The 26,873-nt window shown below is 45.4% G+C and overlaps 1 long non-coding RNA gene across 1 annotated transcript in view; it reads left to right on the top strand.

Moving 5' to 3' along the window:
• The first annotated feature begins 11,256 nt into the window (after positions 1–11,256).
• LOC120232090 overlaps positions 11,257–26,873 on the top strand; it is a 39,149-nt gene continuing 23,532 nt past the window's right edge. The window contains exon 1 of the long non-coding RNA XR_005528493.1: positions 11,257–11,303. This is a non-coding gene — a long non-coding RNA (uncharacterized LOC120232090). The remainder of the gene's footprint in view (positions 11,304–26,873) is intronic.

The following is a 26,873-nucleotide window of genomic DNA, read 5'->3' as shown; positions in this document are numbered from 1 at the left end:
ACCTGGCTGTATGAACTTGAGGTGGTGCACAGGTCAGCATCCATCCTGCCTTTGTGGGAAATATTTCAAATTTGTAATGACTTGTTCTTAGAAATAAGTTTAAAAATATGTTAGAAGAATCAAAAACTAAATATATATATATATATATATATATATATACACACACACACACAAAATGTCACACAATCTATTTGAGTCGTGTTTATGAAATGAATTTTAAAGGTCATTAATTATTACTTGGAATCATTTAAGGTAAACAAGGATGTTTTCCTCACTTGGAACATGACAACATTAGAATATTTTCCAAGATAGTAAGCTGTGCTATCTATAAACTGCCTACAACAATGGATCTTTTGAGTGATTTGCAAATACCTGAGGCAAAGAACAACTTTAAGACGTTGTAAGATATAAACTTGTTTTGAAATAAAGAGCCTTGGAGAGCTCCACCATTCTGGAATCAACAGTGTTAGTTGCAAATGTAAAAAATAGAAATACACGTAATGCTAACATAATTTTTGGGTGTACATTTTAATATTTTGTGTAGAACATTAACCTAAGCCTTAAAGGAACATTGGTCTGATTCCATAGAAAGAAGGGAAGTATAGGCTGTTCTATTATTTCCAAAAATGAATATAAACCTGAAACAATTTCTCCACTGAATATTGTGGAGGGGGATAAAAAGGAAGAAATAAGTAATGGTGATCGTATGTGGTTAAGACTGCACCATCCATCCATCCATCCATCCAACCATTTAACCAACATTTATGAAGCCCTACTCTGGATGAGGTCCTGGGCCAGTGGCAAGGGATGGCAAAGTCCTTGCCCACAAGAATCTCACATTGTACAGTGAGGCAGCCCTGGGCAATGTGCTTTGGGGTGCTAAAATCCAGCCATCTGGTTGGAGGAAGAATAATAAAAGGGCGGTATGTGATTGTGTTCAAAAGCACAAGGGCTTCTCATAAGGGAGCTAAGAATTCAGAAAGCGTGAGGATCAGTGTGCACCCTGGCAATCAAAGCAGCCTTTCTGTAAGAGGCAGCATCTTAAACGTGTAGTAAGACCAACCGGTTAGGGAGCAGGAGTGTGTGAGTGGCTCCAAAGTATACTTCTGGGTAATAATATTTAAGATTGACCCGTCTGGCTGAGGATACCACAGATAAATCTTCGCTTGGGATTACTTTGTTGTAAGACATTTTCTGTTAAAGGGGGGTGGGGGGAGGGTGCTTTAAAATGACTCAAAGCAATCACAACTTGAAGCCAAACTTAAAAGATGAACCAAAGATAAGCTCTATCAGTCACTGACTACAACAGGAATTGTAACTCCTTCTGATAGCCACATGCGACTCAATCCCATGCAGTATATGAGCTGCTCTTCCTTCTCTGTGTTTTCCCTCCCTATTGTCTCTTATCAAGTAGATCCTAGGTTCTGGGTTCATTTCCTCAAGGGAGGAATATAATGGCCAGAATATTCCTGCCCCCTTGGTTCAAAAGCTAGGCCCACAGGAGGATTTCAGGCAACAGGAAGCAGAGGGAGATGGAGCACACGGATGGGAAAGCATCTTCCCTGAGTAAGAGGAGATTACCTTAGGTTGGGGACAGACTTTGGGGTCACCCCAGAGGGGGCCTGTGTGCAGCCCCTTGGAGAGAAAGGACAGACAGCATGATGAACCTCAGCAGAAGAGCCCTCAGGCAGGGGCCAGGGGCCCCAGGATCCCAGCCCAAACCAGCAGCCACAGTAGGACTTCCCACATTCCCAGTAGGGTGGGTCTTGAAGCGGAAATAGGTTGATTTACAGAAAATAAAGAGCTTCATTGTTTCTTGCATACCTGAACTTTTTTTCTGTCCTAAATGATTCTTCTTGGTTTGAACCTACATCATCTTATTTCTTAGGTAGGAACGGACCCTTTTTCTCCCTGATTTGTGGACGATCTCTGTTCTAGAAACACTTTGTGTCTGTGAATGGTCCTGGACTGAACAATCTCTTTTTGAGGAAGGGGTGGGGAGGTAGTTTCTTGTAACTAGAGACCAGGAATGCCTTCAGCTGAGCTCCTACTTTGTATTTTCTTCCAGCCTCAGCAGTAGGGGAGGGGGGGGAAGCAGAATCTACCTCCTCCCTCAGGCAAAGAGGAAGGGGGTTGGGGGCAGATGTGTGGGACTCTTGTAGGGAGAGAGATCTAATGAGCTGCAGAACTGGACTCCAGACCCACCCAGGGCTGCCTACCCTCTGGGCGCCCAGAAACACATTCTATGCCCGCTCTTGGGCTCTCTCCCTTCACTAGCTCAGCACTGTAGGATCTGGGGTCCAGGATCAATTTCCGGCCAATGTGAGGAAGGACTTATCCCAGAAAATAGGCATATGTGTGTGTCTCTCTCTTGCCCTACCCAGTCCTCTTAGGAGCTCCTAGAAGAAAGAAGAGTTGACTCCTAGAAGCTGAATTCATATTAGGAATGGGGCTGGATGGTTATCCTTTAGTACAAAAATGTTTTTTCTCTCTTGATTTGTTCTTTTCCCTTCCCTCAGTCGGCCCTCTGTGCATCCCCACCCTCCACCCCAATTCAAGCAAGGAAAGGATATGACTGGGAAGGAAGCAAAAATAGCCTAGCATTTCCCTGGCCTTTAATTTTCTTGCAAGTCTGAATCCTTGAGGGATGGCGACAGAACAATGGTAAAAGGTAGAGAATTCAGGCAAAAGTGTCTTTCAGAAGCTAAAAAGCAAAATAATCTCTCCAGAGAAGATGCCTGCTGAGTTTCTGGTGGTAGGTAGGGCCACAGGCTCTGCTTCCCTGCTTGGGGTTATCATCCCCCGAGAGCAATATTTCATGTGTTCTGGTGTGGGGTACGGGCTGAGGAGCCAAAGCCATTGAGCAATGAGTATAGGAGATAAGGGGAGGGTCCCCGCATAGATTACCCCACCTTGTCTGACGCACAGAGGCCCGTCCAGAAGCTAAAGGGAGCCTCAGATTTGGGGAGGGCTGGCCCCGAGCAGGTTAGAGGTTTCAGAAAGATGATCTAGCAGCCAACTAAAACAAGAAGACGGAGGCCGAGGTCATAGAAAGGACTGGAAGGGACCTGAATTGAAGGGAGTAAGGAGAGCCTTCTGGGAGGAAGTAGGTGCCTTGCATGGAGATGCAGGCAGGCTCCAGGAGACTGTTGTCTCCCCGGGGAGACCTCCCTGAGGTTGCCCCTGTGCTGTGCTCCACAAGAGGAAGAAAAGGTTGATGGGACAGAGGAAGAGGTTTCCCGAGACGGGGCTCTTCCCCAGGGCTCAACCAAGTGCTCAAGACAGCACAGTGTATCCACCGACGACTAAAAACGAGTGTGGCGGGTCACTTGATGCACTTTGGGGGGGAGGGGAATCTTTGGGACTCCAGGCCACACCCTGAAAGGGCCGGGTGTCAACTAGGTGCATCTCAAGGCAGCGTGAGAGTGGAGGGGACTGTTATGGCCAGATCGCGATCTCCCCAAAATCCCAAGACCACCAAGGAGTCTGCAAAAGCAACGTATGCAAAAGCAAAAGGCTTTATTACGGGCTTAAGCTCGGACTCCCAGACTTCACCAGCGTATGGATCTGTGCTGAGAGCTTCGAACAAGGGCAGAGTAGGGTTTTTATGGGGTTTGAGATGGGGGAGTTACAGAAGTTGTGACATGGGAACAGTGATCCAATCATAATAATTCAACATCATTGACAGCGGGTTTGACCATACACATTGTCTAGAGTATTCGTTACTTTTGGCGGGATCCAATTACAACATTTAGAGTACCTTTAAATTCAACCAATCACAGAGCGAGCCTAGGGTCTTGTTCGGCGACTAACAGGTTAACTTTAACATTAGGTAACAGGGTCCTATCTATAGTTTCTTTTTCTTTTTTTTTTCTATAGTTTCTATCTCCAGGCCTCTCCCTTAGTAATGTGGAGAGTGGTCGCTGGACTTTCCTGATTGGGTGTTGCAAGGGTGGTTTCTCCTGCCTTGGGCAATGTGTAACTGCCTGATAGTTTCGGGGAAGCTGAAACTTAGGCCTTCTAGTTTAGAGGGGAAACTTAAAGCCTGTCATGGAGTCAGTTTGGTTTAGACGTTTAGGCTTGTGGCCTTACAGGGACCAACGACAGTAAACTATTTGCCAAGCCCGGGCCATAGGCCAGGTTCTGCACCTCTGCACAAACAGCTCCCATCCTGCAAGAGGAGGCGACCATCTAGAAACGCTGAAAGCTGGTCTTCTGTCTCATATTCCTTCCTGGGGGGAAGTTTATTTTAGAGAGTCAGCACATAAAGGGAACAGGAAAGTGTACAATGTGAACCCCTGTTAAACAAAAACAGTGTTCGGTGCTTAACAGTGGGGAGAGTCTCCCCCATTTCTGCATCTTTAAGCTAAGGCTTCTGGGCCTTTTTGACAAGACCCAGAGGTCCCAAGGGCCGTTAGAACAAAGTAAGAGCTGGCCTTTTACAAAAGGAGATTTAAAAAAAAAGGTTAGAATTTTTTGGGTTAGAATACATCAGGGCTACCATATATGAAGCCCTTAACTATGTGCTCGGCACATGCACATATAATTAATGATTTTATTATTAAATAATTATGTACTCAATATTTAATATTAAGTATTTCTGCTCCTCTTACCCTATGCTGTTATCTGTACAGAAGAACATAATTGACTCAGTGGGAAAAGTCTACAACTCAGTGTTTGGCAAGCTGTTTTCTTCAGAGAGTATGTTCCCCTCTTTCAAATTTATCTCCCTCCTATTTATCTTTTAACTCTAAAAGAAACTGAAGAGCCTTTCAACAGTAAGTGGCTTGTCAGACCCATTGAGGAGAAAGTTAAGCTTGACAGTGGCCCTTGTTTACCATAACAAAGGTGCAAATTCTGTTTGCTAGGGTGGATACCTGGGTGCCCTGGTGCCAGACAGCTTCCGGGATGTGCTCAAGGTCACATCCACAGCCAGCGGGTCAAAGGGCTGTGTGATAGAACATAAACGTGTGCTCAGCTCCAGATCCCACCTTCTTCTCATTGGTGCTTCCCTGCCATGAAGCTTCTAATCCAAACATGAGAACCACACCATAGTAGAGGGGACAGGGGCCCCAGCAGATGCCACTGCTTTGTCATCACTGGCACCAGGTGGGCTCCGGTAACTCATCTGTTCTCTAGAGTCACTCAGATGAGTTTCTTGAGACCACAATACCAACTACCAGAGATAGGAGACTCATAGCCCCCATCTGTTCAAAGATAAGCAACCATCTGCCTTGGAGGCCGCCTCCAAAGCTCCCCTGACCTTGTAGTCTCAGCTCAAGGTCTGTTTTCGACCAAACTCAAGCAATAACGATGTCTTGGAATGACAGTACCTGAATATCAACAGGACTCCCCAGCCCCCAGCCCCATCCAACTCCGGTGAGAAGGTAAGTCAGAGCTCTGGTTACAGGCTGTCCGTGGTATCAGTAGGAAAAGTCAATAAGTTCTTTGCTTATCAGAAAACATGTTAGGCTGTCCAGGTTAGAGACAAGTGTGTAATGGAAAAGACAAGGTAGTGTCTTCACCTTCCTCTTTTTCTGTCTCCCTCTCTTGTTCCCGGAGTCCCATTCTGTTTGAAGCAGCCAAGGACAGTGGTCTGTTGGAGGGACATGGATTAATCATTGAAGGGACATTTGGAATAGTTCCCCTAGGCCACCCCTGCCCTCCTCATCCTGGATGGCATTTCTTCACTAGATGTGGCCCCTGGAGGGAGGAAATGGAGGTGACTGGCCATGCCTCCATCTCTCCCTCCATTCTCCTGACTTGCATAGTCAGTTAAAGGTGCATGATCAGCCTCCAGTGTGCCAGGTAACTGGCCTTCAGCAAGAATTTCCTCATGCTATTTGGGAGGGTTTGGCTTTAGGCTTTTGTATCTCCCCATGTCCCATGTTTCACATGGACCCTTTGAAGTCATGTATGATTCTGTTCAAAAATACATGGGGCACCTGGGTGGCTGTCGGTTAAGCCTTCGACTTCGGCTCAGGTCATGATTTCACGGTTCATGGGTTCGAGCCCCGTGTCGGGCTCTGTGCTGACAGCTCAGAGCCTGGAGCCTGTCTTCAGATTCTGTGTCTCCCTCTCTCTCTCTGACCCTCCCCTGTTCACACTGTCTCTCTCTCTCTCTCAGAAATAATTAAAAATATTTTTAAAAACTATGTCTTGGCATTTAGACATCATTTCACATAGGAAGAGCCCACTTCCTCTGGCTTTAGGAGGCCAAGAAAGTTGGTATTGGGGAACGTTCTGGAGTGGGGGATATTATTAATTTTGTGTGTTTTGGAGTTCAATTTCTGTGCTCTGCAAAAGTATACAGTTCTGTTTCTTGGTTTAAAAGCTCCATCCCATTAGCTTCCTGGAGGCTGGGAGGGTGGGTGGTGGTGGTGGTATAATGCAGAGAAATGGGCAAGATAGGGGTCAGGACTCCAGACTCAAGTTGAGCCTGCGCCCTTCTTCAGGCAGGGCTGTGACAAGCAGGGATGCGGCATCCAGTTGCCCTGCGGGACACAGAGCCTGCACCCTCGCGCCCCCCGGGGCTGCATTGCATGCTCAGAGGCCCTGTATCCTGGGTCCATGTGGGCCAGCAAAACCCTCCCGGCTAGTCATAGATAGTTATGAAAAAAAGTGGCTCGCCACTTCTTGTCCTCTGCCTTCTCTGCTGCTGAGCAGCAGGCTTCCATCTCTGCTTCACTCACCCGCCAGGAGGCTCTGCGCCAAGGCAGGCATTGCCAGGGTGGTTACTGCTGCCAGTCCCACCTATTAGGATGTCTTCCTGCATCCGGATTATCATTCACCTTTACTCCCAGACTCTTAGGAGTCATCTTGGTCCAGTTGTTTTGAATGCAACACAACTCCTGGCGGGTGGGGGTGGGGGGGTCCTCCATCACACGGGGCGGGGGGGGTGAGTGCGGTGTAACAGAGGGTGAGAATTGCAGCAAGAGCCACAGGCAGTATTTCTCAGGCTCTGCCTGCAGCGGACCTTCCCTGAGTTCCTCTCAGATCATCCTGAGAGCGACTCTCTCATGCAGTGCTCCTCATTTCCCTCTTCAGCTGCTGGGCTGTGCCAGTGCTCTGGGCTGCTGCCAACAATCAGACTGGCAGACAGGCCATGGAAGATGCCAGAAGGTCCTGGGCTACTGATGCTTCACTGATCCAAGGGAAGGTCCTGGGTGGGTTTGTGCCAAAGGCACTGAAAATATCGCCATCAAGCCTGCTGCTGTCCACACTGCCTCAAGTAACTAGGGGAGAGTCATATACGCCGTGTGTGTATATCAGCAGGGGCTGGGGGGTGGATATGTTCATTCTTTTACGTTATGGTCATTCTCTGGAACTCCGATTTTCACTTCCTTTTCAGAGGCTGGACCTTGCAAGATCCTGGGGGAGGAAGATGCCCATGCTTCTCTGGGATTGGAGAAGGGGTGTGTAGAACCAGTGTCTTCCCAGTGCGCCTACTGGGAAGGAAGGGGAGGGGATGAAACAGTGGGTCTTAAGCACAGCCCTAGACAGAGATTCCTGCAGTTTCTCCAAGCCACACTCAAAGATGGAGAGCAGCCAGTGGAGGGGTAGAGAATGTGGAAGTCACTGATTCCAATCTTCCTCACAGGGCCCAGGTCCTCTCCATAGTAATCCTGAGAGACGGGCCTCCGGCTCTCACCCGCACATCTGCAGCTTGAGTGGGGAGGGTTCCAGAATGCAACCCAATATTCCTGTTGTGGCACCCACACTTGGACGTCAGGCTCGCCTTGGGTTACTTGAAACGGACATCGCTGTCTACCGACAAACTCTGAGTTCCTAGGAATAGATCGCAGGGACGGCCCCCTGCCTCTCACCGTCCCCAGCTAACTCGGGCCATCTCTGGGAGTTGATACTTTCTTTTTGGAGTGCTATTGCCAGGCTTCCAGCACACAGGAGCTGGCATGCCATTAAAGTGACAAAGGGGAATAAGAAACAGACAAGGGTCTTAGGAGAAAAAGGCACAAAATAGGCACCTACTAAGAGGCCGGAGAGAGGGATTAACAAACAAGAGTGGCTTCAAACTTTGTTGTCCATCTTCTTTTCCATCTGGGTTTCAAGTGTGGAGAGAAGATGATCATTACTTGTCCCTTCCACCCAACATTTATTGAATGCCTACTGTGTGCGGGGCATGGTGCTCAAAAGTGGGGATCCAATGATGGACCTGCTCAGGGGACCACACTATCATGTCAAGGGTGAAATCCATGAAGCCGATAAGTGTCATAGAATGTTATCAGTGCAATGACAGAGGTGTGCCCCAGGAAGGGGGTTCCAGCTGCCACGTAGCGGGGGTTGGGGGGATGAACAGGTAGCGGTCCTAGCAGGCTTCAGGAACAAGCCTGAGTAGCAGTTGGCCTGGAGAGGGGCCCAAGTGAGGGCTCCAAATAGAGCAAAACTGTTAGTAAAAGCACACAGATGCACAGGTGGGGATGAGCCATGTGGGTGCTGTTGTAACGGAGAGACCAGGGCACGTGGGTAGCTCAGTCCATTAAGCATTGACTTTGTCTCAGGTCATGATCTCACAGTTCCTGGGCTTGAGTCCTACGTCAGGCTCTATCCTGACAGTTCAGAGCCTGGAGCCTGCTTTGGATTCCGTGTCTCCCTCTCTGCCTGTCTCTGCTTGTGCTCTAGCTCTCTCTCAAAAATAAACATTTTAATTTTTTTTTTTAAAGAATGGAGAGACCAAGATGGCAACGTGGAAGAGCGAGGCTCGTGATGGCCTCAAATACCATGTCAAGGACCTTGGACTTTATCCTCCAGGCTGTTGGGGGAGTACTGAGGGTCCGTGAGGAAGGGGTATGCCTCAGAGGAGGTTTTAATCACAACTTTGTCAGGGAACGTGAACCCACGTGAGGGAATAGTGCAATGGATTTATAAAATGCATCCAACCCTTTCAGGTAGAAAAAGCAAGAGTTCACACAGCTGACCATCTGGTTAAAGGGGCTTCTTCACTTTGGTAGGGAATAGAAGCAGCGAGATCCAAACCAAGTTATTTGGAACTTTGATTCAGTGTCCTCTTCTTTCTCAGAAACGAATTCAACAACATTTTCTGTTTTTTTGTTTTGTTTTGTTTTATTTTTGTTTTTTTTTTTTTAAGATGTGGACTTGAGACAGGGGCTGCTGTCCCTTTCAATTCTTATTTCATCTGTATCTGCATAAATTCCCTTCCTCCCTCTCTCCCTCCCTCCCTTCCTCTACTTCTTCCCTCCCTCCCCTCCTCCCTCCCTCCTGATGAGGTTTTTTGGGGTGATAGTGGGGTTCATGGAGTCCAGAGCCTACGGCCAAGAAAGAATTCTTGAAGACGTCTTTGGTGCAAAAAGGTGGTTTTATTAAAGCATGGGGACAGGACCCATGGGCAGGAAGAGCTGCCCCCCCTTCCCCCCCCAACCCGATATCATGAGGAGAGACTGGGGGAGGGGGAGGTAAAGTCCAGGGGAAGTTTCCAGTGAGATTTTCATATACGCTAAAGAAGACTTTCAGGATACTGGAGGCTTAGCTATTGTCAGACTAAGGTTGTTTTCCCCCTCTAGCAAAACACTAACATTCAGACAGTAGGAAGTGCCTGGAGAAAGGTTTTACTCTGCCCGCCTCTAGTAATTGTCAATGGGCTGCAGTTTATAAGGAAATTTAGTTCTATCTGCCATTTCCTTCTGCCTTTGTTTCCCACACCACTGTGTAGAGGTGATGGACACTTAGTTCCTGTAGGGCTATGATCACTATCCGTTAATCATTTGTTTTTCCCCTTTCCTTTGTTCTTGGGCAGCCTGGAGTGCCCGAGGAATACCACACAGGTCCCACCTGGTTGGGTTGGGGGGAGGGATTGTTTGCAGCCTGTCAGCTTGCCTTATGCTCCCTCATCACTTTCCTTCCTCCCTTCCTTCACTTTCTCCCTTCCTCCCTCCCTCTCTCCCTTCACTTCTACTTTGCCTGCCCACTTTTTCTTCCTGCCTCCCTCTCTCCATTCTTCTCTGTTGCCCTCCCCATTTCCCCCCTTCCCTCCCTCTCCCCCCCCCACCTCCCTCCCTTCCTCATTGCCCATTAATAAATACGGGCAAAAACGCATTGGTGATTCTTCCTACTACTGCCTGTGTGCCGTCTAGTAAAGGTGCAGAGAAGTTTCCTGAAATCATTCATCCTTAGATGAGGCCAGCTAGGCCAAAATCCTTTGTCGATAAAAACAGAAGAGAATAAAGAATGGAAATACGGCTCAAGCTGGGAATTAGCCCTCCTCTTCACAGAATTAGGTTATGGAGGGCTCCAGTATGGGGGAAATGTGGGTCAGAGTTTTGTTGTACAGGCCATCAAACAAATAGGTCATCAAGAGGCAGACTCTCCATCTTGGCTCTTCTCTGAGACAACATTGGTTTGGTTAGCAATACAGGGACACCCCCACTGCATGCTGGAACAATGTGGCTGCTTCTTGAGGTCCAACTTCCCTTCTACTTCTCTCTATCTTCCTACTTGCAATTTTACCCTTCTCTGTTTTGCCAGGACCAAGAAGGGGGGGGTGGTGGAGGGAGTCATAGTGATTTGCCAGCCACAACAGATCTTAAAAAGCAGAGTCCCATAATGTCAGAGCTAGAAAGGGCCTTAGAGATGAGCTTCACATCCATTCAGGACATTTTTAGGGAACCCATGTGCCAGGCTTTGTGCTAACTTTTGGCCCTGACACTCATGGGAATAAAGAATAGGGGACACGCCGTTTTCTGGATTTCTCTTTTGGTCTTGGCCCCTAGGGACATTTGCAACCTCTTCTCTGTTGAACTGAGCCCACTGAATTTTTCATAAATTCCACCAAATTTTCTGGGTCTTTCAGTTATCTCCTTGAGAAAGTTCTTCTGCTCTTTTAAACGTGTTTCATTTGTGTCTATATGTAGGTTTTCCAATTGCCTTATTCTCTTTCCCTCCCTCCACCTCTCCATCCCTCCCTTCCTTCATCCCTTCCCTCCCTCCCTCTTTCCTTCCTTCCCCTACTATTCACTGACTGCCCACTATGTGCCAGGGGCACTGAGATAAATTCAGTGGCTTATAATCAAGTGGGAGATGAATAAAAAAAGAGGAGTGACTATGGAAAAAGAGTCATGTGTTCACTGGAATGTGAAAGCAAAGCCTGAAGCCCTGCCCCCCAAGGCTCCTCCCTCCAGATTTGAGAATTGCAGTGGCACCTCGACTTCATGAAAGTTCCATTCAGTTAAACTGTCCTTTAGCCTGTCAAAGCCTCTCAACACTCAACCCTTCAGACACACAGCACTGGCTGCTCTCCGTGTGTGTCTGAAGACCCATTAAATCTTGAGGTTAAGATCTAATTTCTCCAATGTTCATCAAACCCCCACCCCTACATGTGGTTTTTATGGGGTTTGCTCCACTCTTCAGTATGAATTTCACTTTGACGTGGGGTCATAAGTTTTCCAGGGCAGGAAGGAGCCTTTTCTGTGATACAAGCTTGAGGAGAAAGCTACTTTCTCTTGGCACAAATGTGGATTTCCCAGCCAATTTGTGGCTGAACAGGGCCTGGAGGGATACAGAGATAAATCTTGAGGTCTAGTTACATACATCTATTAGGCAAAAAGAAAAACAGTAGAACATCAACCTAGTGTTCTTTAGGTAAATTTTTATCTACTCCTGTACTACAGAGGTATTTATTGAACAGCTAATTGAAGCTAAATTTAGAAGTCAGAAGTTGTTGGACTAACATTGTACTTTTGATGTGATTGGTCAGAATCATTTTCCCTTCTCATTCTAGTATTTAAAGAGGGTACCTCAATTCTTAGGTTTCAACATCCCCGAAAGAAGGTCACCTTGCAAGAGAAGTGGTTTTCAATGGTCATTCCCTCAGAGACCATGCCCTCAGCCCACCCTCAATTCATGCACTTATCGCATATACCCACAAGGTGTCTCTGACCTGTCCAATGTAGTTCTTGCTGGTTTTCATACTCCATTTCCAAAGCTAAGCAAAACAGAAAGAGATCACTGTCTTGGCTGATAGGAAATAATAGTAGTAAGCTTAGAGAAAAAGCCAAGGAAATAAATTTATGATTTCTTACTTCATCGTCCTCTACTTCTCCCATAAGAACTCAATCAAATTATAGAAATGGTTAAAATTTTCAAAAGTCAACAGTGAAGGTGAAAGGGAGTGACTAAGACTAAGCCTTAGGAAAATATATCCAAAAGCCCAGAAAGTGTCTGTTTTCAGTGCTGAATGCCCAGAGTGCCAAGACCTAAAGCAAGAATGGAGTGTATAAAATGGCCTTATCACTGTAAGTGAGGGGGAGAGAAGGTGAGGGAAGAGGAAAGACAGTCAAAAGTCACAAAACAGGGGCACAAAGAATCTCCATTTCTTGTTTAGATTTCCCTCAAAATTTAATAAAATAAAAGGTCACAAATGAGATTTAACATGTACATTAACCCCCCCCCCCCCCCCAAATAGCAGTGAGAAGGGAAACACTATGAATCCAGGTGACTACTGGGTTTTATGGAGAAAAAGAAGACTGGGTGATGGGAAGGCACTGGGCAATATTCTACCAAGCTTTTGGGTCAGATTGTGTGACATTTTTTTCTACTCATATTCATAATCAGAAGTTCGTCAGACCTCTCATTTTCCCTTCTCTCTACCTTGCCATTTCTCTTTTCTCCTTGCTTTTACTTCTCTCATGACTTAGGGACAATGACTTTGGAGTGAGCTGGCATGGGCTTGAATCTTGACTTTGGCACTTTCTAGCTTTGTGACCTTGGGCAAATTAACCTTGTTTGGCATGTATTTCCTCTTCTGTAAAACAGGCATGATAATCCCTGTCTCACAAGATTATTGTGGGCTTAAATCGAACCATTATATGCAAGTCCTTCATCCTTGTTGGCATCTATAGGCACTCAATAAATACAGGCTTTCTTCCTCAGAAGAACAGCTTATTTCCAAAGCTAAGCCTTGTCCTTGTGCCCTCAGTAATCCCGCTCTTTCTTGATTTTCCCATTCTTTCCTCCTCTGTCTTGCATCTTGAACCTTTCTAACTTCTTGAGACTTAGTGGTTCCCTTGTGGCGACTTGGAAGTTGTGGGAAAGGATCAGTCAGGCAATAAAGTACCTGTGCATTAGGAAACTTGGACCCAGAGATGGTTAGAAAAAGACTTGGTTGCTCTGGGTCCATTTGTCCATCCATGAGATAAGGCCATGGGAATTGGTAAGGACCTTCTACCCAAGCATGAGGAGCAAGAAGACTAGAACCTTAAGTCATAGCAAAGGAAGAAGCAAAGCCAGCAGGAGTTAGTAAGCAGGGATAGTGGGAGAGACACAGAAACCAGAGCGAGGGCTAGAACAGGGTGAGGGAATTTTGAGAAAGAAGTAGTAAGGCATTCACGTGAGGTAAGGTCTGGAAAGTGTCCACTGAGCCTGGGCTTGTCATTTAGTAGGTGACCTGTAACCTTTGCCAGAACATTTTCAATGGTTAGAGGAGTGAGAGGCTTGGTTGCAGTGAGCTAAAAGAGGCAGTTAAAGGGGTAAGCAGAGGTGGTTTCTTTGACAAATTTGGTGGAGAAGATGAAGCAGTTGCATGAAAAGATGGAAGATCAGTGAAAACTTTGCTTTTTCCACAAGTGTGGCAGCACTGGGGCACATTCTAAAGCTGTACAAAGGGTACCTGTTGAAAGAGTTTGAGAATACCAGGAGAGAGGAAGCTCTGGGGAGAGACAGGGTCTTGGGTCATAAAGAGGGGTGAGAGGCTGGATGTGGATCGCTTTGGTGGTGGGATAGCCTCAAACATGAGGATAGATTACATTCCCTAGAGGAAATGGAGGGAGGGTGGATACAAATTTGGATCCATTCATCGGCACAGGGAATCTTGCCTGACCCTTTTGAGGGCTTTATTTTCCTTTGTGAAGTAGGAGGCCAGAATGTGTGCTGAGGGCAGGAAGTTGGGGATGTGATGGGGATTTGGTAAGGGTGATGAAGGTTTGGAATAGCTGTGGCGGAAGATGAAAAGGTTGCATGAGACCCTGGATCCCAGGAGAAGCTGCAGACCCTGCATGGTGACTTTCTGAGTCAGTGCTCAACAGCACCGGGGTAGAAAGCATAAAGGGGAAGAATGTTTGGAGTGATCCAAGGTTGGCAATAGGGCAGGTGGGGCTGGAAGAGACAGACCTAGGACATTGGGGCTCTCAGGAAGGGTTGGGAAGGATTCACTATGAATCTCAGTATGAGTCTTTCCAGAATAGATAGAGAAGCCACCAAGGGGGGGTTGGCTGGGAGGGAAGAAGAGGAGTACAGGATCAATGAGACTGAAGAGCTGGTATAGGCCACGGAAGAATTAAGAGTTGGATGGATAGTGGGAGATGGTGGCCAAGACTTAGGATTTAACATTTCAAAGATGGTGCTATTTTAGGGGTGGGCAAAGTCCACACAGAGGGCCTGGCCGTTGGAGGGTTAGAGTTCAGGCTTTTCCAGTGTACCTTTATTGAGCTTGCTTATTGTTCAAGCCAGTACCATAATCACACTTGTCTGCATCTTAATGGAGAAATCCACTTGCCCAAGAAATCTTTGGTAGTGGGCGGGGGGGGGGGGAGTAAGAGGTCCAAAACATTTTCCTTTTCCTCTTGCACTTAGGGATTTTGAGTATGAGTCCCTTTGTCTTGCTCTCTTGTCTTCATTGAGTAACTTTTTAAACAGGTCACCCTGTTACAGACCTTTCATTTGTGAGGATATTTTCCTTTATCTTAATTCTTAGGTTCTTGTCCAGCTGGGCAGGTCTAAGTTTTTGCTTCTGGCTATGGTTGTCTGGAACAATACAAAGAATATCCTTCAAGTGCAAGCACAATCTTTCATATAGGTGCCAGAAGTTGGCTTCTTACCTGTCATACAGTTGTGTGGTTTGACCCCCATTCTGTCGCTGGGACTGTGATTTGTTGCTGGATTCTCAGGTTCTGTACTTTTTCCAGAGAATCTACTGTTTCCTGTAAGCAGTCACTGCAGAGGAAGTATGTGTTTTTGCTAAAATTTCCCCTTTTGGTCATTTGCTCTTTCCCCGAAGCTTGCAAATTGAGAAGACAGAGGAATTGTAAATGAGTTGTTCTGATTTTGGGCCAAGCAGAATCCAAATCCAGACACCATGGAACTTCTGTGATTCTTCTGTAAATAACTTTCCCTTTCTGGCATGGTAGAATGTTCCCTCAACTGGAAGTTGGACAAATCATGTTGGCCTCAGAGTCCTCTGTGGTCTGAGAGTGTGGGTGTATGATCCCTTGTAACCTTGATGGGCTATGGTGCAAGGGTATCTGAGCACACCTGTATCCTCTTTTCCATTTTATTTAAGTGGATATTACATAGGAATGGGCCTCCTTGATAGAGTCAAGAGCAGGTGCAAATGCTTCATTAGAAAGAAAGTAAATGTATCCTTCCCAGGCATCCTTAATTCATATATGTCCTGTAATTATATAAGTCTGGAAATTAGGAACAAAGGAGTCTTGTTACTGTGACCTATTGAGTGAATCTGCCCTGTGGTTTATAGTTGGATTTCTAGTGTTGAATGCAGAGAGAGCCTAGTTACTGGTTTCCTAATGCCTTCAGCAGGCATTAACTACAGGGGCGCTGACAATATGATTTTTCTCCTCCCGAAAACCCTTCCTCCTTTCTCCAACATTTTGGATTCCAAGAGATGTTTGAAAAAAATCAATGGCTCTGTTTTAGTTTTGTTCTAGTTCTGTTTCTGGAGTTGTTTTGGTGCCTGGTTTTCTTTTGGGTTCAATATGGTAAGAATATGGGACTCCAAACTTTTTTTTTTTAGACCTTTAAGCTTCTGTAAGGACAGAGAATTCCTGTCTCTCTTGTGCTTTCCTCCCTTTTCCTTTTCCTTCCACATTTTGCTGAATATTCAGGGCATGAAAGTACTGGAATTCCTTTGTAATATGCCCTGGTCAGGGGTGAGCTCTTTACCACCACATTAAATTTTGCTTACGTTGGACCACCATCAGGCAAAATTGATTTTAGTGAGTTTTTTCAACCAATAGGAGCCAGAAGATACCAAGGCCAGAAAGGTCAAGGTTCTTGCTGTCCAAACTATAGACCATGGCCCAGTCACATCGTGAACATTGTGTAGGAGCCCTTTAGAAATCTCAAATCCTAAGCCCCGGCCCAGACCCAAGAATATGCATTTTACGAATATACCCACATGATTCATAGACATGTTAAAGTCCAGACTGAGATGGCATGTTAGAAACCCATTGGCTCAGATAGCATTTTTTCCTTCACCCTATCTGATTCATGACTGCCAGAGTTAGACTGCCTCAAAGGCTGGTTGGTTTTTGGTTTTTGGTTTTGTTTTTTAGTTCAGAGAGGGAGAGAAATGGGGACCATTGGAAACCTGTTGAAGGACAACAGAAAGCCCTCTCAGAGGTAATGGAATTATAGGAATTTGTCCCAATCTGCTTCATGTCCCAGTCTGCCATCTTGCTGCCAATCCCTTGTGAAGTGCTTGGATGGCATTCCATTCTGAGAAAAGAAAATCATGTAGGTAGAAAATGTATATGACACATCTAGTTTCCATCCTAAGATTTATAGATGCCAAACACAGCCTAATAATGGTAATTACCAATGGGTTTTCAGGGTATGAAGAAGAAACCTGTTTTGATAACTCCTATTAATTACATATTAGCACATTCATTTTGGACAGCAGTATAGAGAAGCTATTAAGAGAAATAACAGTGTGTTTTGTGGCATTCTGGCTGTAGGCAGGACATTATCTGTCTGTGGTCTCCTCCTGAGGGCTTGGGTAAGTGATGACCTGGGATGGAACTAGAACAGTCTTTCAGCAAGAAGCCCTCCTCTTCTGTACCACACTGTAATGTGGTGAGATGCATTTATTGTGACTGCTTATGATTCAGAAGGTGAGGACACAGTGATCCATCTCTTTAATGAAACCCGTATCACTTTGGAGGCCATAAACTCAGATAGTCCTTGTCAGTGACTTAAGTGTTTGGGGGTATGTGAAAGCATGCAAACACCTTGGATTGAATATTTTGAATTATCATTTGTCATCCTTTTGAAACATCCATGTTCATTTCATGGGTATCTATCACTCCAATCTCTATTCCAGGTTGATGAGCTGAATTACTTGCAGATATAACTGGATTCGTTGTCTCTCAGAGAGATGTTCTCCCAAATGCCCACCCTGGCAGCAGTGGAGGACTGATAACGGGTTTAAATCAATGAGGAACTTCTTTTATCACTCTCTATTGTCAAATTGCTTACAAAGAGAAGGGCAAAAGACTCAGGAATTTCCACAAATCAAAACTATAATCCTCAGGTCTTAGCTTATCCCACATACTTACACAGTTTCAAAAAATAACAGTTCTTTATTAATTGAAAAACACATGCTCAATATTAAGTTTGAGTAGTATTAGTGGGAAGAAAAGCAACAAAACACCTGCAGTCATGTCTGTGCAAAAATAACTTAATATATTTTGGTTTATATTTAGCTTCTCCCTCTCCCGGATTTATCTCCAAATATATATAATGGATATAGTATATATATTTAAATTTTTTGTTTGTTTATTTCTGAGACAGCATAAGTGGGGGGGGGGAGGGGAAGAGAGAGAGGGACACACAGAATCTGAAGGAGGCTCTGAGATGTCAGCACAGAGCCTGATGTGGGGCTCAAACCCAGGAACTGTGAAATTATGACCTGAGCCAAAGTTGGATGCTTAACCGACTGAGCTGCTCAAGTGCCCCTATACTGTTTTAATAAAAATGTTACCGTGGTAACATACTTTGCCTGCCTTTGCATTTAGCAATGCATTACATTTTCTCACATTAACAAATAACCTTTACTCTATGATGTTTAATGGCTGTACCCTATGCAGTGTAGGTTCTCCAAGAAATGGGGATAACAATAGGTATGGGTCTAATTAAAATGAGGAACAAGAAGAGAAAAGAAAAAAATAGCCTTAGTCCCAGGAGTATTGAATTTCACTAAATTCATTTCTACTGGGAAATCACATGACTGAATGGCAATTTGGTTCTTGTTTTTGTATCCTGTTATGACTACACATGTAAAGTTGTATACACTTGACTCCATCTATCATTTTTAGAAATGATTTGGGACTCCAGACGTGTCTTGTTCCCAAGATTCTCAGATGTCTCAACCCCCATCTGTTCTCCATCTGTTTCTTGAAGTACCTGATGGACGCATATGCAAAGCCTAAATTATGTAAGTTGATACGGAGTAGGGAGACAAACTAGCCAAGGGAAAAAGAATGAGTTCTTCCCTATCTTGGTGAGTAAAAATGAGCCTCATTTTTTTTGTTGCCTGCATTTATTTTGGGCAATGCTCTATGTAGCTGATCCTGAAAGTTTGGGACTTTATGACTATCAGGATATGCCAGATAACCTTCCAGAAGCACAGTTGATATCATGAGTCTCCCCAGCTGAACACGTGAATGTAGCTGCTTATTTCTCATTGGAGGAACTTCAAAGTACGTGGCCCTGAACGTCATGACCCCACCCCTGTCCACTCTTATTTCATGGTGCTTTCCTACAATAACCTTGCAATCTATGGGTCTGTTCACGCAGGCGGACTAGCTCCTCTGGGTCTGCAGAAATTCTTGGCAGCTTCCTCCTCCTTTTTTCTTCCCCCTGTAAATTCCACCCATTCTTACTCAAGATTCAGTCCTGCGTGCAGCCATGCAGGCTTCCAGACTTCCCAGCTCATGAAACTTACTGCCACAAGTGGGTGTCCCTTGGCTGGTATTCCTCACAGGCTTGATTATGTGTTTATCTGTGCATACTTGGTTATATGTCTATGTGTATGGACACATCTCCAAAAAAAGCAATAACCTTTTTCCATGTACAAACTGGATTTCCCATAAGTTGACAAAAAACAAAAAAAGCTTTAGGATATATATTTCTTTTGCTTTTCAAAGAAGTCAACTTAAAAGCCTTACAAATCACATTGACATCATAAAGATGGGAATGGATTCTACCTTTTGAATCAGCCATGCCTGGCCACAAAATGAATTAGGATCTCTGTGTTTTCTTAAGTCCTCAGAAAGACTTATACCCTTTGCTTCAACTCTAGTCTCCAATCACAGTGAAAATGCAATAATAGGATGCATGTGGGCAGGTGGAGACGGCATAAAACACAAAACATGACAATAATGTGAGCTGATGAAGAAAGAAACCAGATTCAGAAACATGGGGCTGAAAGCAAAAGTCTCCCCCTCTCCTATCTCTTCCCCCCTTTCATATATGCTCAACACTACTTTGTAGCTACTTAAGCCATACATAATTTTACATGCCTCTTAAATTTTTGTTGGTGCCTATGGAAACAATTTGTGTAGGGGCAAATTTGCCCATGAGTATTTCATAACCCAATGTAAATCTGTAAGGCCCTAATAAATAGGGCCATGCTATTTATTTCCTAGTGTTCCCAGTAGTGCTGGTACTGAGTCCTTAGGCAAAGTAGCTGTCCACTGTAATGGACTAAAGAGTCTGGAGCAATAAAATATGAAAGTCTCTCTTTCTATGAAGCTGACAGTGGTATAACTGTATATGCCTACATGTTCTGCCAGATGACAAACTTACAAAGGATCACACATTTCCATAAAGAATTTCTGCCTTCTTTGGGGAGGCTGGGCATGGGGGCAATTCATTGGCAAATGCTTGCTAGCAGAGGCTCCATTAAAAGAGCAGGAACATAGGGCAACCCCCTCCCCCCCCACCTCTGGCAACCTTGTCAAGTTGAGTCTTGTGGTCATGCTTGCTATGGGTAGGATGGAGAATAGCCCTTGACAAAATGAATGGATTGTCCTATATGGATGGATGGCTAGGGCCTCCACACTCCAAGGGAGTGAGGGAGGAAGGATTTAATGTTGAGAGCACAGACAATCACTATAGATGGAGGAAGAGAAGAATCCAGAGGCCCAGTCAAGAAAACTGGAGGCCCTTTGGGTTTAGGGAGAAGGAAATTCTTTTCTGTCTTCCACATCTTGACAACCTCAAGCTCTCCCCTTCTTGTGAGCACCGGTATTCAGTGGGTGCAAGAAATTGGTATCTGCATTTAAGATGCTCCCTACCTCCTGTATCCAGGCCTCTGCTGGTGGTCTTCACCTTTAGCATAGCACTTGGGGTCCTCTCCTTACTGCTTCCTCCTCATCCCTTTTCTTAGTGGACAGTACTTTTCAATAACTTTTTGAGTTTGAATCTCTCTAGCTCTACTTTCCCCCATGCAAATGCAGACAGATAATAAACGATGGGAATAGAAGAGAGCTTCCTCTTTCTCTGGTGCACTCTTCTGATCTTAGAGATGTGCAGAGACTCCCCAATGTTATATCTGATAGCGACACTTCGGGTGGATCAGGCCAGACCTCCTTCCCTGCTGCTTGAACCCATTGGAGCAAGAGCTGTTCCATTGGGGTTTTCTGGACTCAGCATTGGACCAAAGTACAGGCAGATGGTTAACCAGCTAACTCTGACAACATGGGCATCATCTGAATTGTTCAGACGTCAGTTGACTCAAATTCTTTGGAACACTCTCCACTCAAAGCGTTAGATGGGGCGCATCCACCCTTCTACTCCCTCCAGAGACTCTTCCTGGTTAAGAGCAATCAGAAAAAATGCCTCTCCCTTATTTTCTGAAGGTCACGGGATTGGTGTTACAGAGCAAAGCAACTACAGACATGTGTTCTCCACTTTCCTAAAGTGTGAACCTCACGGCAAGTACCGGGGTTTCTGATCTTCACACGGCTGCTAAAGCAGCAAGCGGTGCTTCTGGCTGCTCCTTTCCCCTGTGGGTCTCCATCATCTTTGGGGTCAGCTCTTTGCTCCCAGGCATAGTTGCCAGCCTACCCTGTGGCCTTGGCCCTGCCCAGAGCTCCAGCCTCCCAGCTTCCTGCCACCCCCTGGGTTTCCCGGGCTGAAGCCTTAGGAAAGAAATCTCTTATACTTTCCAAATGCATGCTGCTGTTTTTCATCTGGTGGCACTTCACAGTTGTTTCCCTTTGGTCCAACTTTTTGAGCACCCAACTTTTTGCCTCTAGAAAATTCCTTTTTCATTTTAAAGATGAACATAGATGTTTTCTCTGCTGCAAGCCTTTCCTAACTCTGTTTTCTGCTACTTGATGTATACAGTTTTATTGTTATCATTATGTTTACGTATTTGTCTCCTCTAAGAGCCTAGGAACTTGACAAGGACGGGGACTTGTTTCCTTTTCATACCCACCTGGGCTCAAGAAAAAGCCAGGGCTCAATTAATACTTGCAGAATTGAGTTGGCTCTCTGCACAGAGTGTTTCCTTTCTGATACTAATTTGTGACATGTTCGCCTAAGACAACCCAATCCAGGATTCCTCCGTTGTGCGATTGGTTGATTACACAATTTCACTCTCCAGTTTTCACGACCTCTTAAATTTCCCCAAGGTTGCAAAAAGGTCTAAAGCTTACTCTCACTCTGCCCATGAGAAGGCCTACTGCCTGATGATTAAGGAAAGGATTTGGTATTTTGGTTGACCCATTCTCCTTCCAGGAGACAGTATGGATCCTGCTCGGCTGAGACAAAGCCTCATGGTAGCTTGAAGCCAGGGAACTCAGTCAACATTAGAGCTCACGAGGCCCCAAGTGGTATAGACCATGTTGCTATGGAAAGGGCTGACACCCACATCTTCCATTTGCTTGAAGATAGCAAGGAGGCCTGGGGTCATCTGCTTACATTGGTATCCAAGGATGGAGTTGAATGTGACATTTTGGACACAAAAAGAGAAAAAGCAAAGCTGATTAGGCTGATTCCTACTCACTCTCTCCCCCAAATTAAGAAATGATCCTCATGTCAAAGGATAAATGGAAGCAGTCTAGACAGCTGAAAGGAAGGAGAAAGGTGGAGGACAGTCACCTTCACTGAGGACCCATTCTCAGCTTGACACTCAGCGCTGCTCCTTGACACACATTATATGATTTAACTCTTACAAGAACTTTGCCAGGTAGAAAAATTATTTCCATTTTACAGATGCAGAAACTGACGGTCAGAGAAAATCAATAGGCTTGTCCTAGGTAGACACGGCTAGAAAGTGGCAAAGTCCCAGTCTTCCGGGCACCGGAAAGTACGTGTATGTTGCACATTCTCATGTTGATTCTACGTTCTGGCTAAGGAAGTAGAAATCGTGTGCTGCACTGTGGGGTTGGGAGATGCAAATGGACATTCTGGAGACAAAATCAGATTTTATGAACAGCAAAGCTGGGCTTTCAGTCTTTTCTGACACATCATTTTTTCTGCCCTGAATCCGTGAGGTCTACTCTGCCTAAATGGATCAGAATATTTAGAAATGACAACAATGGGAACTAATTCAGAATATAGCAGTGGTAGGCTAGTAAAAAAACAGGGTATCAAGACTTTAGAAGTAAAAGTAGTATATATTTCCTGTGAAAAAGTAATAAAAGTTGCCTTGAATTGGTGACTTTCAGCCTCAGTCGGTCCTATGAGGTCACTAGGTGGCCTGACCGCCAAATATTTCAGATGGAGCTTTAGAAAGACTGAAACAGATGATGGTTTCTGTAACGCTTCCCCACAAACTCTGAAAGTTGTCAGACATTTTATGCTTGCATTTCTTTTGTGTTTTCACCATTTACTAAGTCTAGGGGAAGATACAATGTTCGTGTCAATATCTTTATGATCGAATTCCACAGAACAGGCAAGTTGGGGAGAGGGGGCCCTCAGGGCTTTCTGTCCGGTTCTGATTGGTTATGGGGCGGTTGTGGAGTGACTGAGGAAGAGGGAAGAGGGAATATTCACCCATGTGACTGGAGAGTCCAGCACAAGATCCTGGTGGATGCTACCCAGAGAAGCAGGATGTGAGGGAAGGAGGGAGGTCAAGTGCCTGTGCCCGCCAGGGAAGCAAACTTGGGTTTGGAGAAATGGAGCAACCACAGCAGGCCTCTGGCTAAGCTTGAGCATAATTGGCTGCCCTGAGGCAGACGAGGTGATGTGGTGAGAGAAGGTCCCAAGACGGGTGGGGACAGAGCAGACTCTGAGGCTGCTTGTTTGTAACTCAGGCCCTGGGCCACCTTGCTTCCTAGGCCGGGGACTCTCTCCTTCCGTGATCACACAGCCGCCATCCCAGGATCTAGTGCCTTCCCAAGCCCACCAAAGGGTTTTCTGTAAGCCTGGAGTTCCTCTAGTTCTTTTCTCCATTTTCCTAACCCAGCCAAATTCCTTCTTTCACTTTCTTTAGTCTCTTTTAACTGTTCTTCTTTACCCCTTTCACCCCAGAATGAAACAGTGCTACTTTTCTGTGTGCCTGACAGCTTGGGGTTAGTGGGAGAGATTTTAGCACTGCATGGACTAGGATGCGACACGATTCATTAGCCATCCCTGGCTGTAGGGACATTTTTATAGGCCACCTCTCTCCCTAGGTACCCACTCATCGCTGCTAACTAAACTTACTACCTCCTCCTTTCTTCTAAGATCCCAGGCCCTTCAACTGTGGCGTCTGCAGACAGCTCCAAGATTCTGGTTTCTTTATTGAACAAAGTAATTTAGCTTTGTTTGGCTTAATCCTCACCCATCCAGAGCAGCTCAGTCACTGACCTCATGTCTCACATCCCAAGGGCCCATCAAACTGTTATCTCATAGAAAAACCATCTATGGGGAGATGGATCATGCTACTTCCCCAGAAGGCAGAAGCAATAGAAACTTCTGGTTGTTTTTTTAGATAGAAATTGTTTTCTTGCCCTGGTGTTGAGAGTGGGTGTGACAGAGAGAAGAAGAGGTGTATAGGGGCTGGAGGAATGTGCACCCAGCTCCTGGCTCTGCCTGTGTCCAAGGAGCCTGCAAATCTCGTGTTGGTTTTTCTGTTGGATTTACTGCCTTTGCCCCAGGAGAGGCCAGTGGCTTGGTGGTGAGTATGCTACTTATTGAACAGGTGACTTGGGAAATTTCATGGAATTGATGACTCAAGACTGCAGTTCAACATGACCTTGGGCGAGTCCGTGACAAATAGGAAAATGGACTTTCAAACAGGACAGTCTTTCCCTTTATAATTATGACCCTTTCTACAAGAGGTTTCCTTCCTCCTTTGGGCCTCAGATTGCATGACCTTGACACTGCCTCTTGTGTCACTCACTACACGCCATGGCTAGGAGCTGAAATGTCTTCGGACATAGTGTGTGCGCACCTTGCGGGGAGGGCCTCAGCACTGGTCACTCTCCCTATATAAAGGAGACTAAAGTGAAGGGCCATGGAGTTTGGCTTTGTTTTTCTTTTTCGTGGCTTGTCTACCTTCTCACCTAGGGCCAGACTTCCTCTGCAATAGCATTGCTCTTCATACTATTTCATAACCTACCAGTCAAAACTCAAGTCCTCCTACCTTTCTCTCCATTCCCCCCAGGGTAACTGGCTGCTTAATTTGCCACCCAAATAGGATTCAGTTTAGTTTAGTAAGATGTCCAGTTCTTGGAGACAATGGTAACTCCCACCTGAAAACTACCCTTTATTGACCAGGAAGGGTCAACATTAAGAGCAACCCCAATTGTCCTTTTGTGATGCAGGATTGACAAACAGGGTCTTGGGGTGGGGACAGAATTTTTGTCCGTCTAACTCTTCCAACAGAACAAATGGCTGAAAATCAAATCTAAGGCTAAGTTAAGAGATTCCGCTCCTCGGTCTGTCTTTGTGGCAAATATCTCACATGTATGCTATTTGTTCATTGTCATTTCATTGACCTGAGAAACAAGGAACTATCTGGTGAACTATCAAGGGCTTTACACAGAGAGTGCAGATATAGCTGTAAAAGGGCCCAAGGTAGGGGCTCCTGGGTGGCTCAGTCAGTTAAGCATCTGACTTCAGCTCAGGTCATGAACTCATGATCTCACAGTCTGTGAGTTCGAGCCTCATGTCGGGCTCTGTGCTGACAGCTCAGAGCCTGGAGCCTGTTTGGGATTCTGTGTCTCCTCTTCTCTCGGCCCCTCCCCCACTCATTCTCTGTCTCTCCCTCTCTAAAAAACAAACATTCAAAAAATTTAAAAAAAAAAGGCCCAAGTTCGAGGATATCTCTACTGGGAACTATCAGTGGGTACCATTTTTTCCTTGACCCTCAAATGAGGACACAGGGACTCCTGTATGTGAAAGATGATCCTGGAGATGCAGATTGGATGAGAAAGTATTGACATATTGTTTGGTTGTACAATAGGACTGAATATTTGAAATCAGGACTGTTTTGGCAAGTCTAACATTTGGGGCTCTCATCCCCAGGCTCTGGTGCCCTTCTAAATCTCCTCCTAGTGAAATGGGTTCTTCTGATCTCGGTTCCCTGATTATTTATCTGTTACTCTCATGAAGCTCTGGGACAAACTACACACAATACTCCAAAGCCTGTCTACACTGATAGTTAAATGGAAGTTCTCTATATGTTGTTGGTGTTCAATGACTAAGAATTTTAAAAGGTTTTTGGCACTTGCTATTTGGATAAATTATAAAATACCCCTCCTTGCTCTTCCTCTCTTCTCTTCCATACCCTGTGAATTTTGTTGTTTGTGAAAGAAGAGTCGTTACTATTGGAATATTATTTAAGGAGACACATGCCAATGCCATTCCAAAATTGGTACCTGTTTATACCATCACTTAAAAGGGTGCTGTGTTACATGTCAGAATTAGTTAGTGCCACCAGACAACTGGCTTTCTGTGAGACATGATCAAAGCAGGGAGTGATCAGAAGGGCTGGGGTTGTGCTGGACATCTTAATCACCAACATCACCAATAGGGTGGGGTAGATTCTGGGGCACTTAGCCCAGAAACAGATCCCCGTAACTGAGCTTCAGCTAGGTGGGTAGAGCTTTCCTGGGAAGCCCAGCAACCTCTCATCATGAAGGTGAGGCTAGGTCATGAAAATTCAGGGTCCAGACAGGCTGGCTATTATTACCGATAAGAAAGCTCCTTCATTTTTCTCATTCATCCATCCAAAGGTCTTCCAATTGACATGTATTTTGTTCCTTTTCTGTGCTAAGCACTAGATTTGCACTAAGACTATATAAAAACGGTTAACATTTTATCCTGACCTACAAGGAGATCTACTGGACATGACACTCAAGTTGAAGCAAAATGACAATGGAATACAAAAACACCATCCTAGAGACAAACTACATGGAGGCTGTGTAACCTTGGGGCACCTTGCTGAGGTGGGGAGAATAAAGCCATTCATCCAAAGGAGAAGGTTTCTGCTCTAGATCTTGATTTGGCCCAACAGAGTGCTGGGGATCCACTTTCCAGCAGAGGGCACCTACTTCTGGGCTGTGCTGCCCTGACTTGGTTGTGGCTAGGTCCCTGGCTTCTGTTGGTTGGGGGATTGGAAAATCAGAGCAGCCAATCTAGAGGATTAGACTGGAGAATCAGAACGAGACCTCAGAACACAGGGTACAAGGCAGAAACCCAGTTTTATGATATGGGGCACACGGAGATCTGGGTTTGGGAAGCCCTGGATTCAAGAACCGTGATTGCCCTGTTATTGGAATCACAAGATACAGTGAACTGCCCTGAGGGGATGTGTGGGAACTCATGGATTAGTTCTGGGGTTTAGAGGTCAAGGTGATCCCAGGTATTGGGCTCTATGCTTACCATCATGGATGGGCACCAAATCCCTGTCAGTCTACAGGCAAGAAATCTAAAGCTAAGCCTTGTGAGATGGGTGGTGGAGTCAGAAGGGGCAAGAGAGGAGGACTGAAACAACTCAACCATTTCTTTCCTTAGGACAGCCTTGGTTTGGAGCTAGACTCGGTGAGGTACTGGCCTTGGATAGACCCAGCTGTGTCAGGGAAAATGGACTACTGGGGTGGGAGTCCTGATGAACTGAGAGATTATTTATGCTAATGTTCTGGGAAATGGTGAGCTTTTCTGGCTGAGAG

This window comes from Hyaena hyaena, unplaced genomic scaffold, assembly GCF_003009895.1.
Source record: "Hyaena hyaena isolate Hyena2069 unplaced genomic scaffold, ASM300989v1 scaffold_67, whole genome shotgun sequence".
NCBI lineage: Eukaryota > Metazoa > Chordata > Mammalia > Carnivora > Hyaenidae > Hyaena > Hyaena hyaena.
This window is presented reverse-complemented; position numbering and strand designations above follow the sequence as displayed.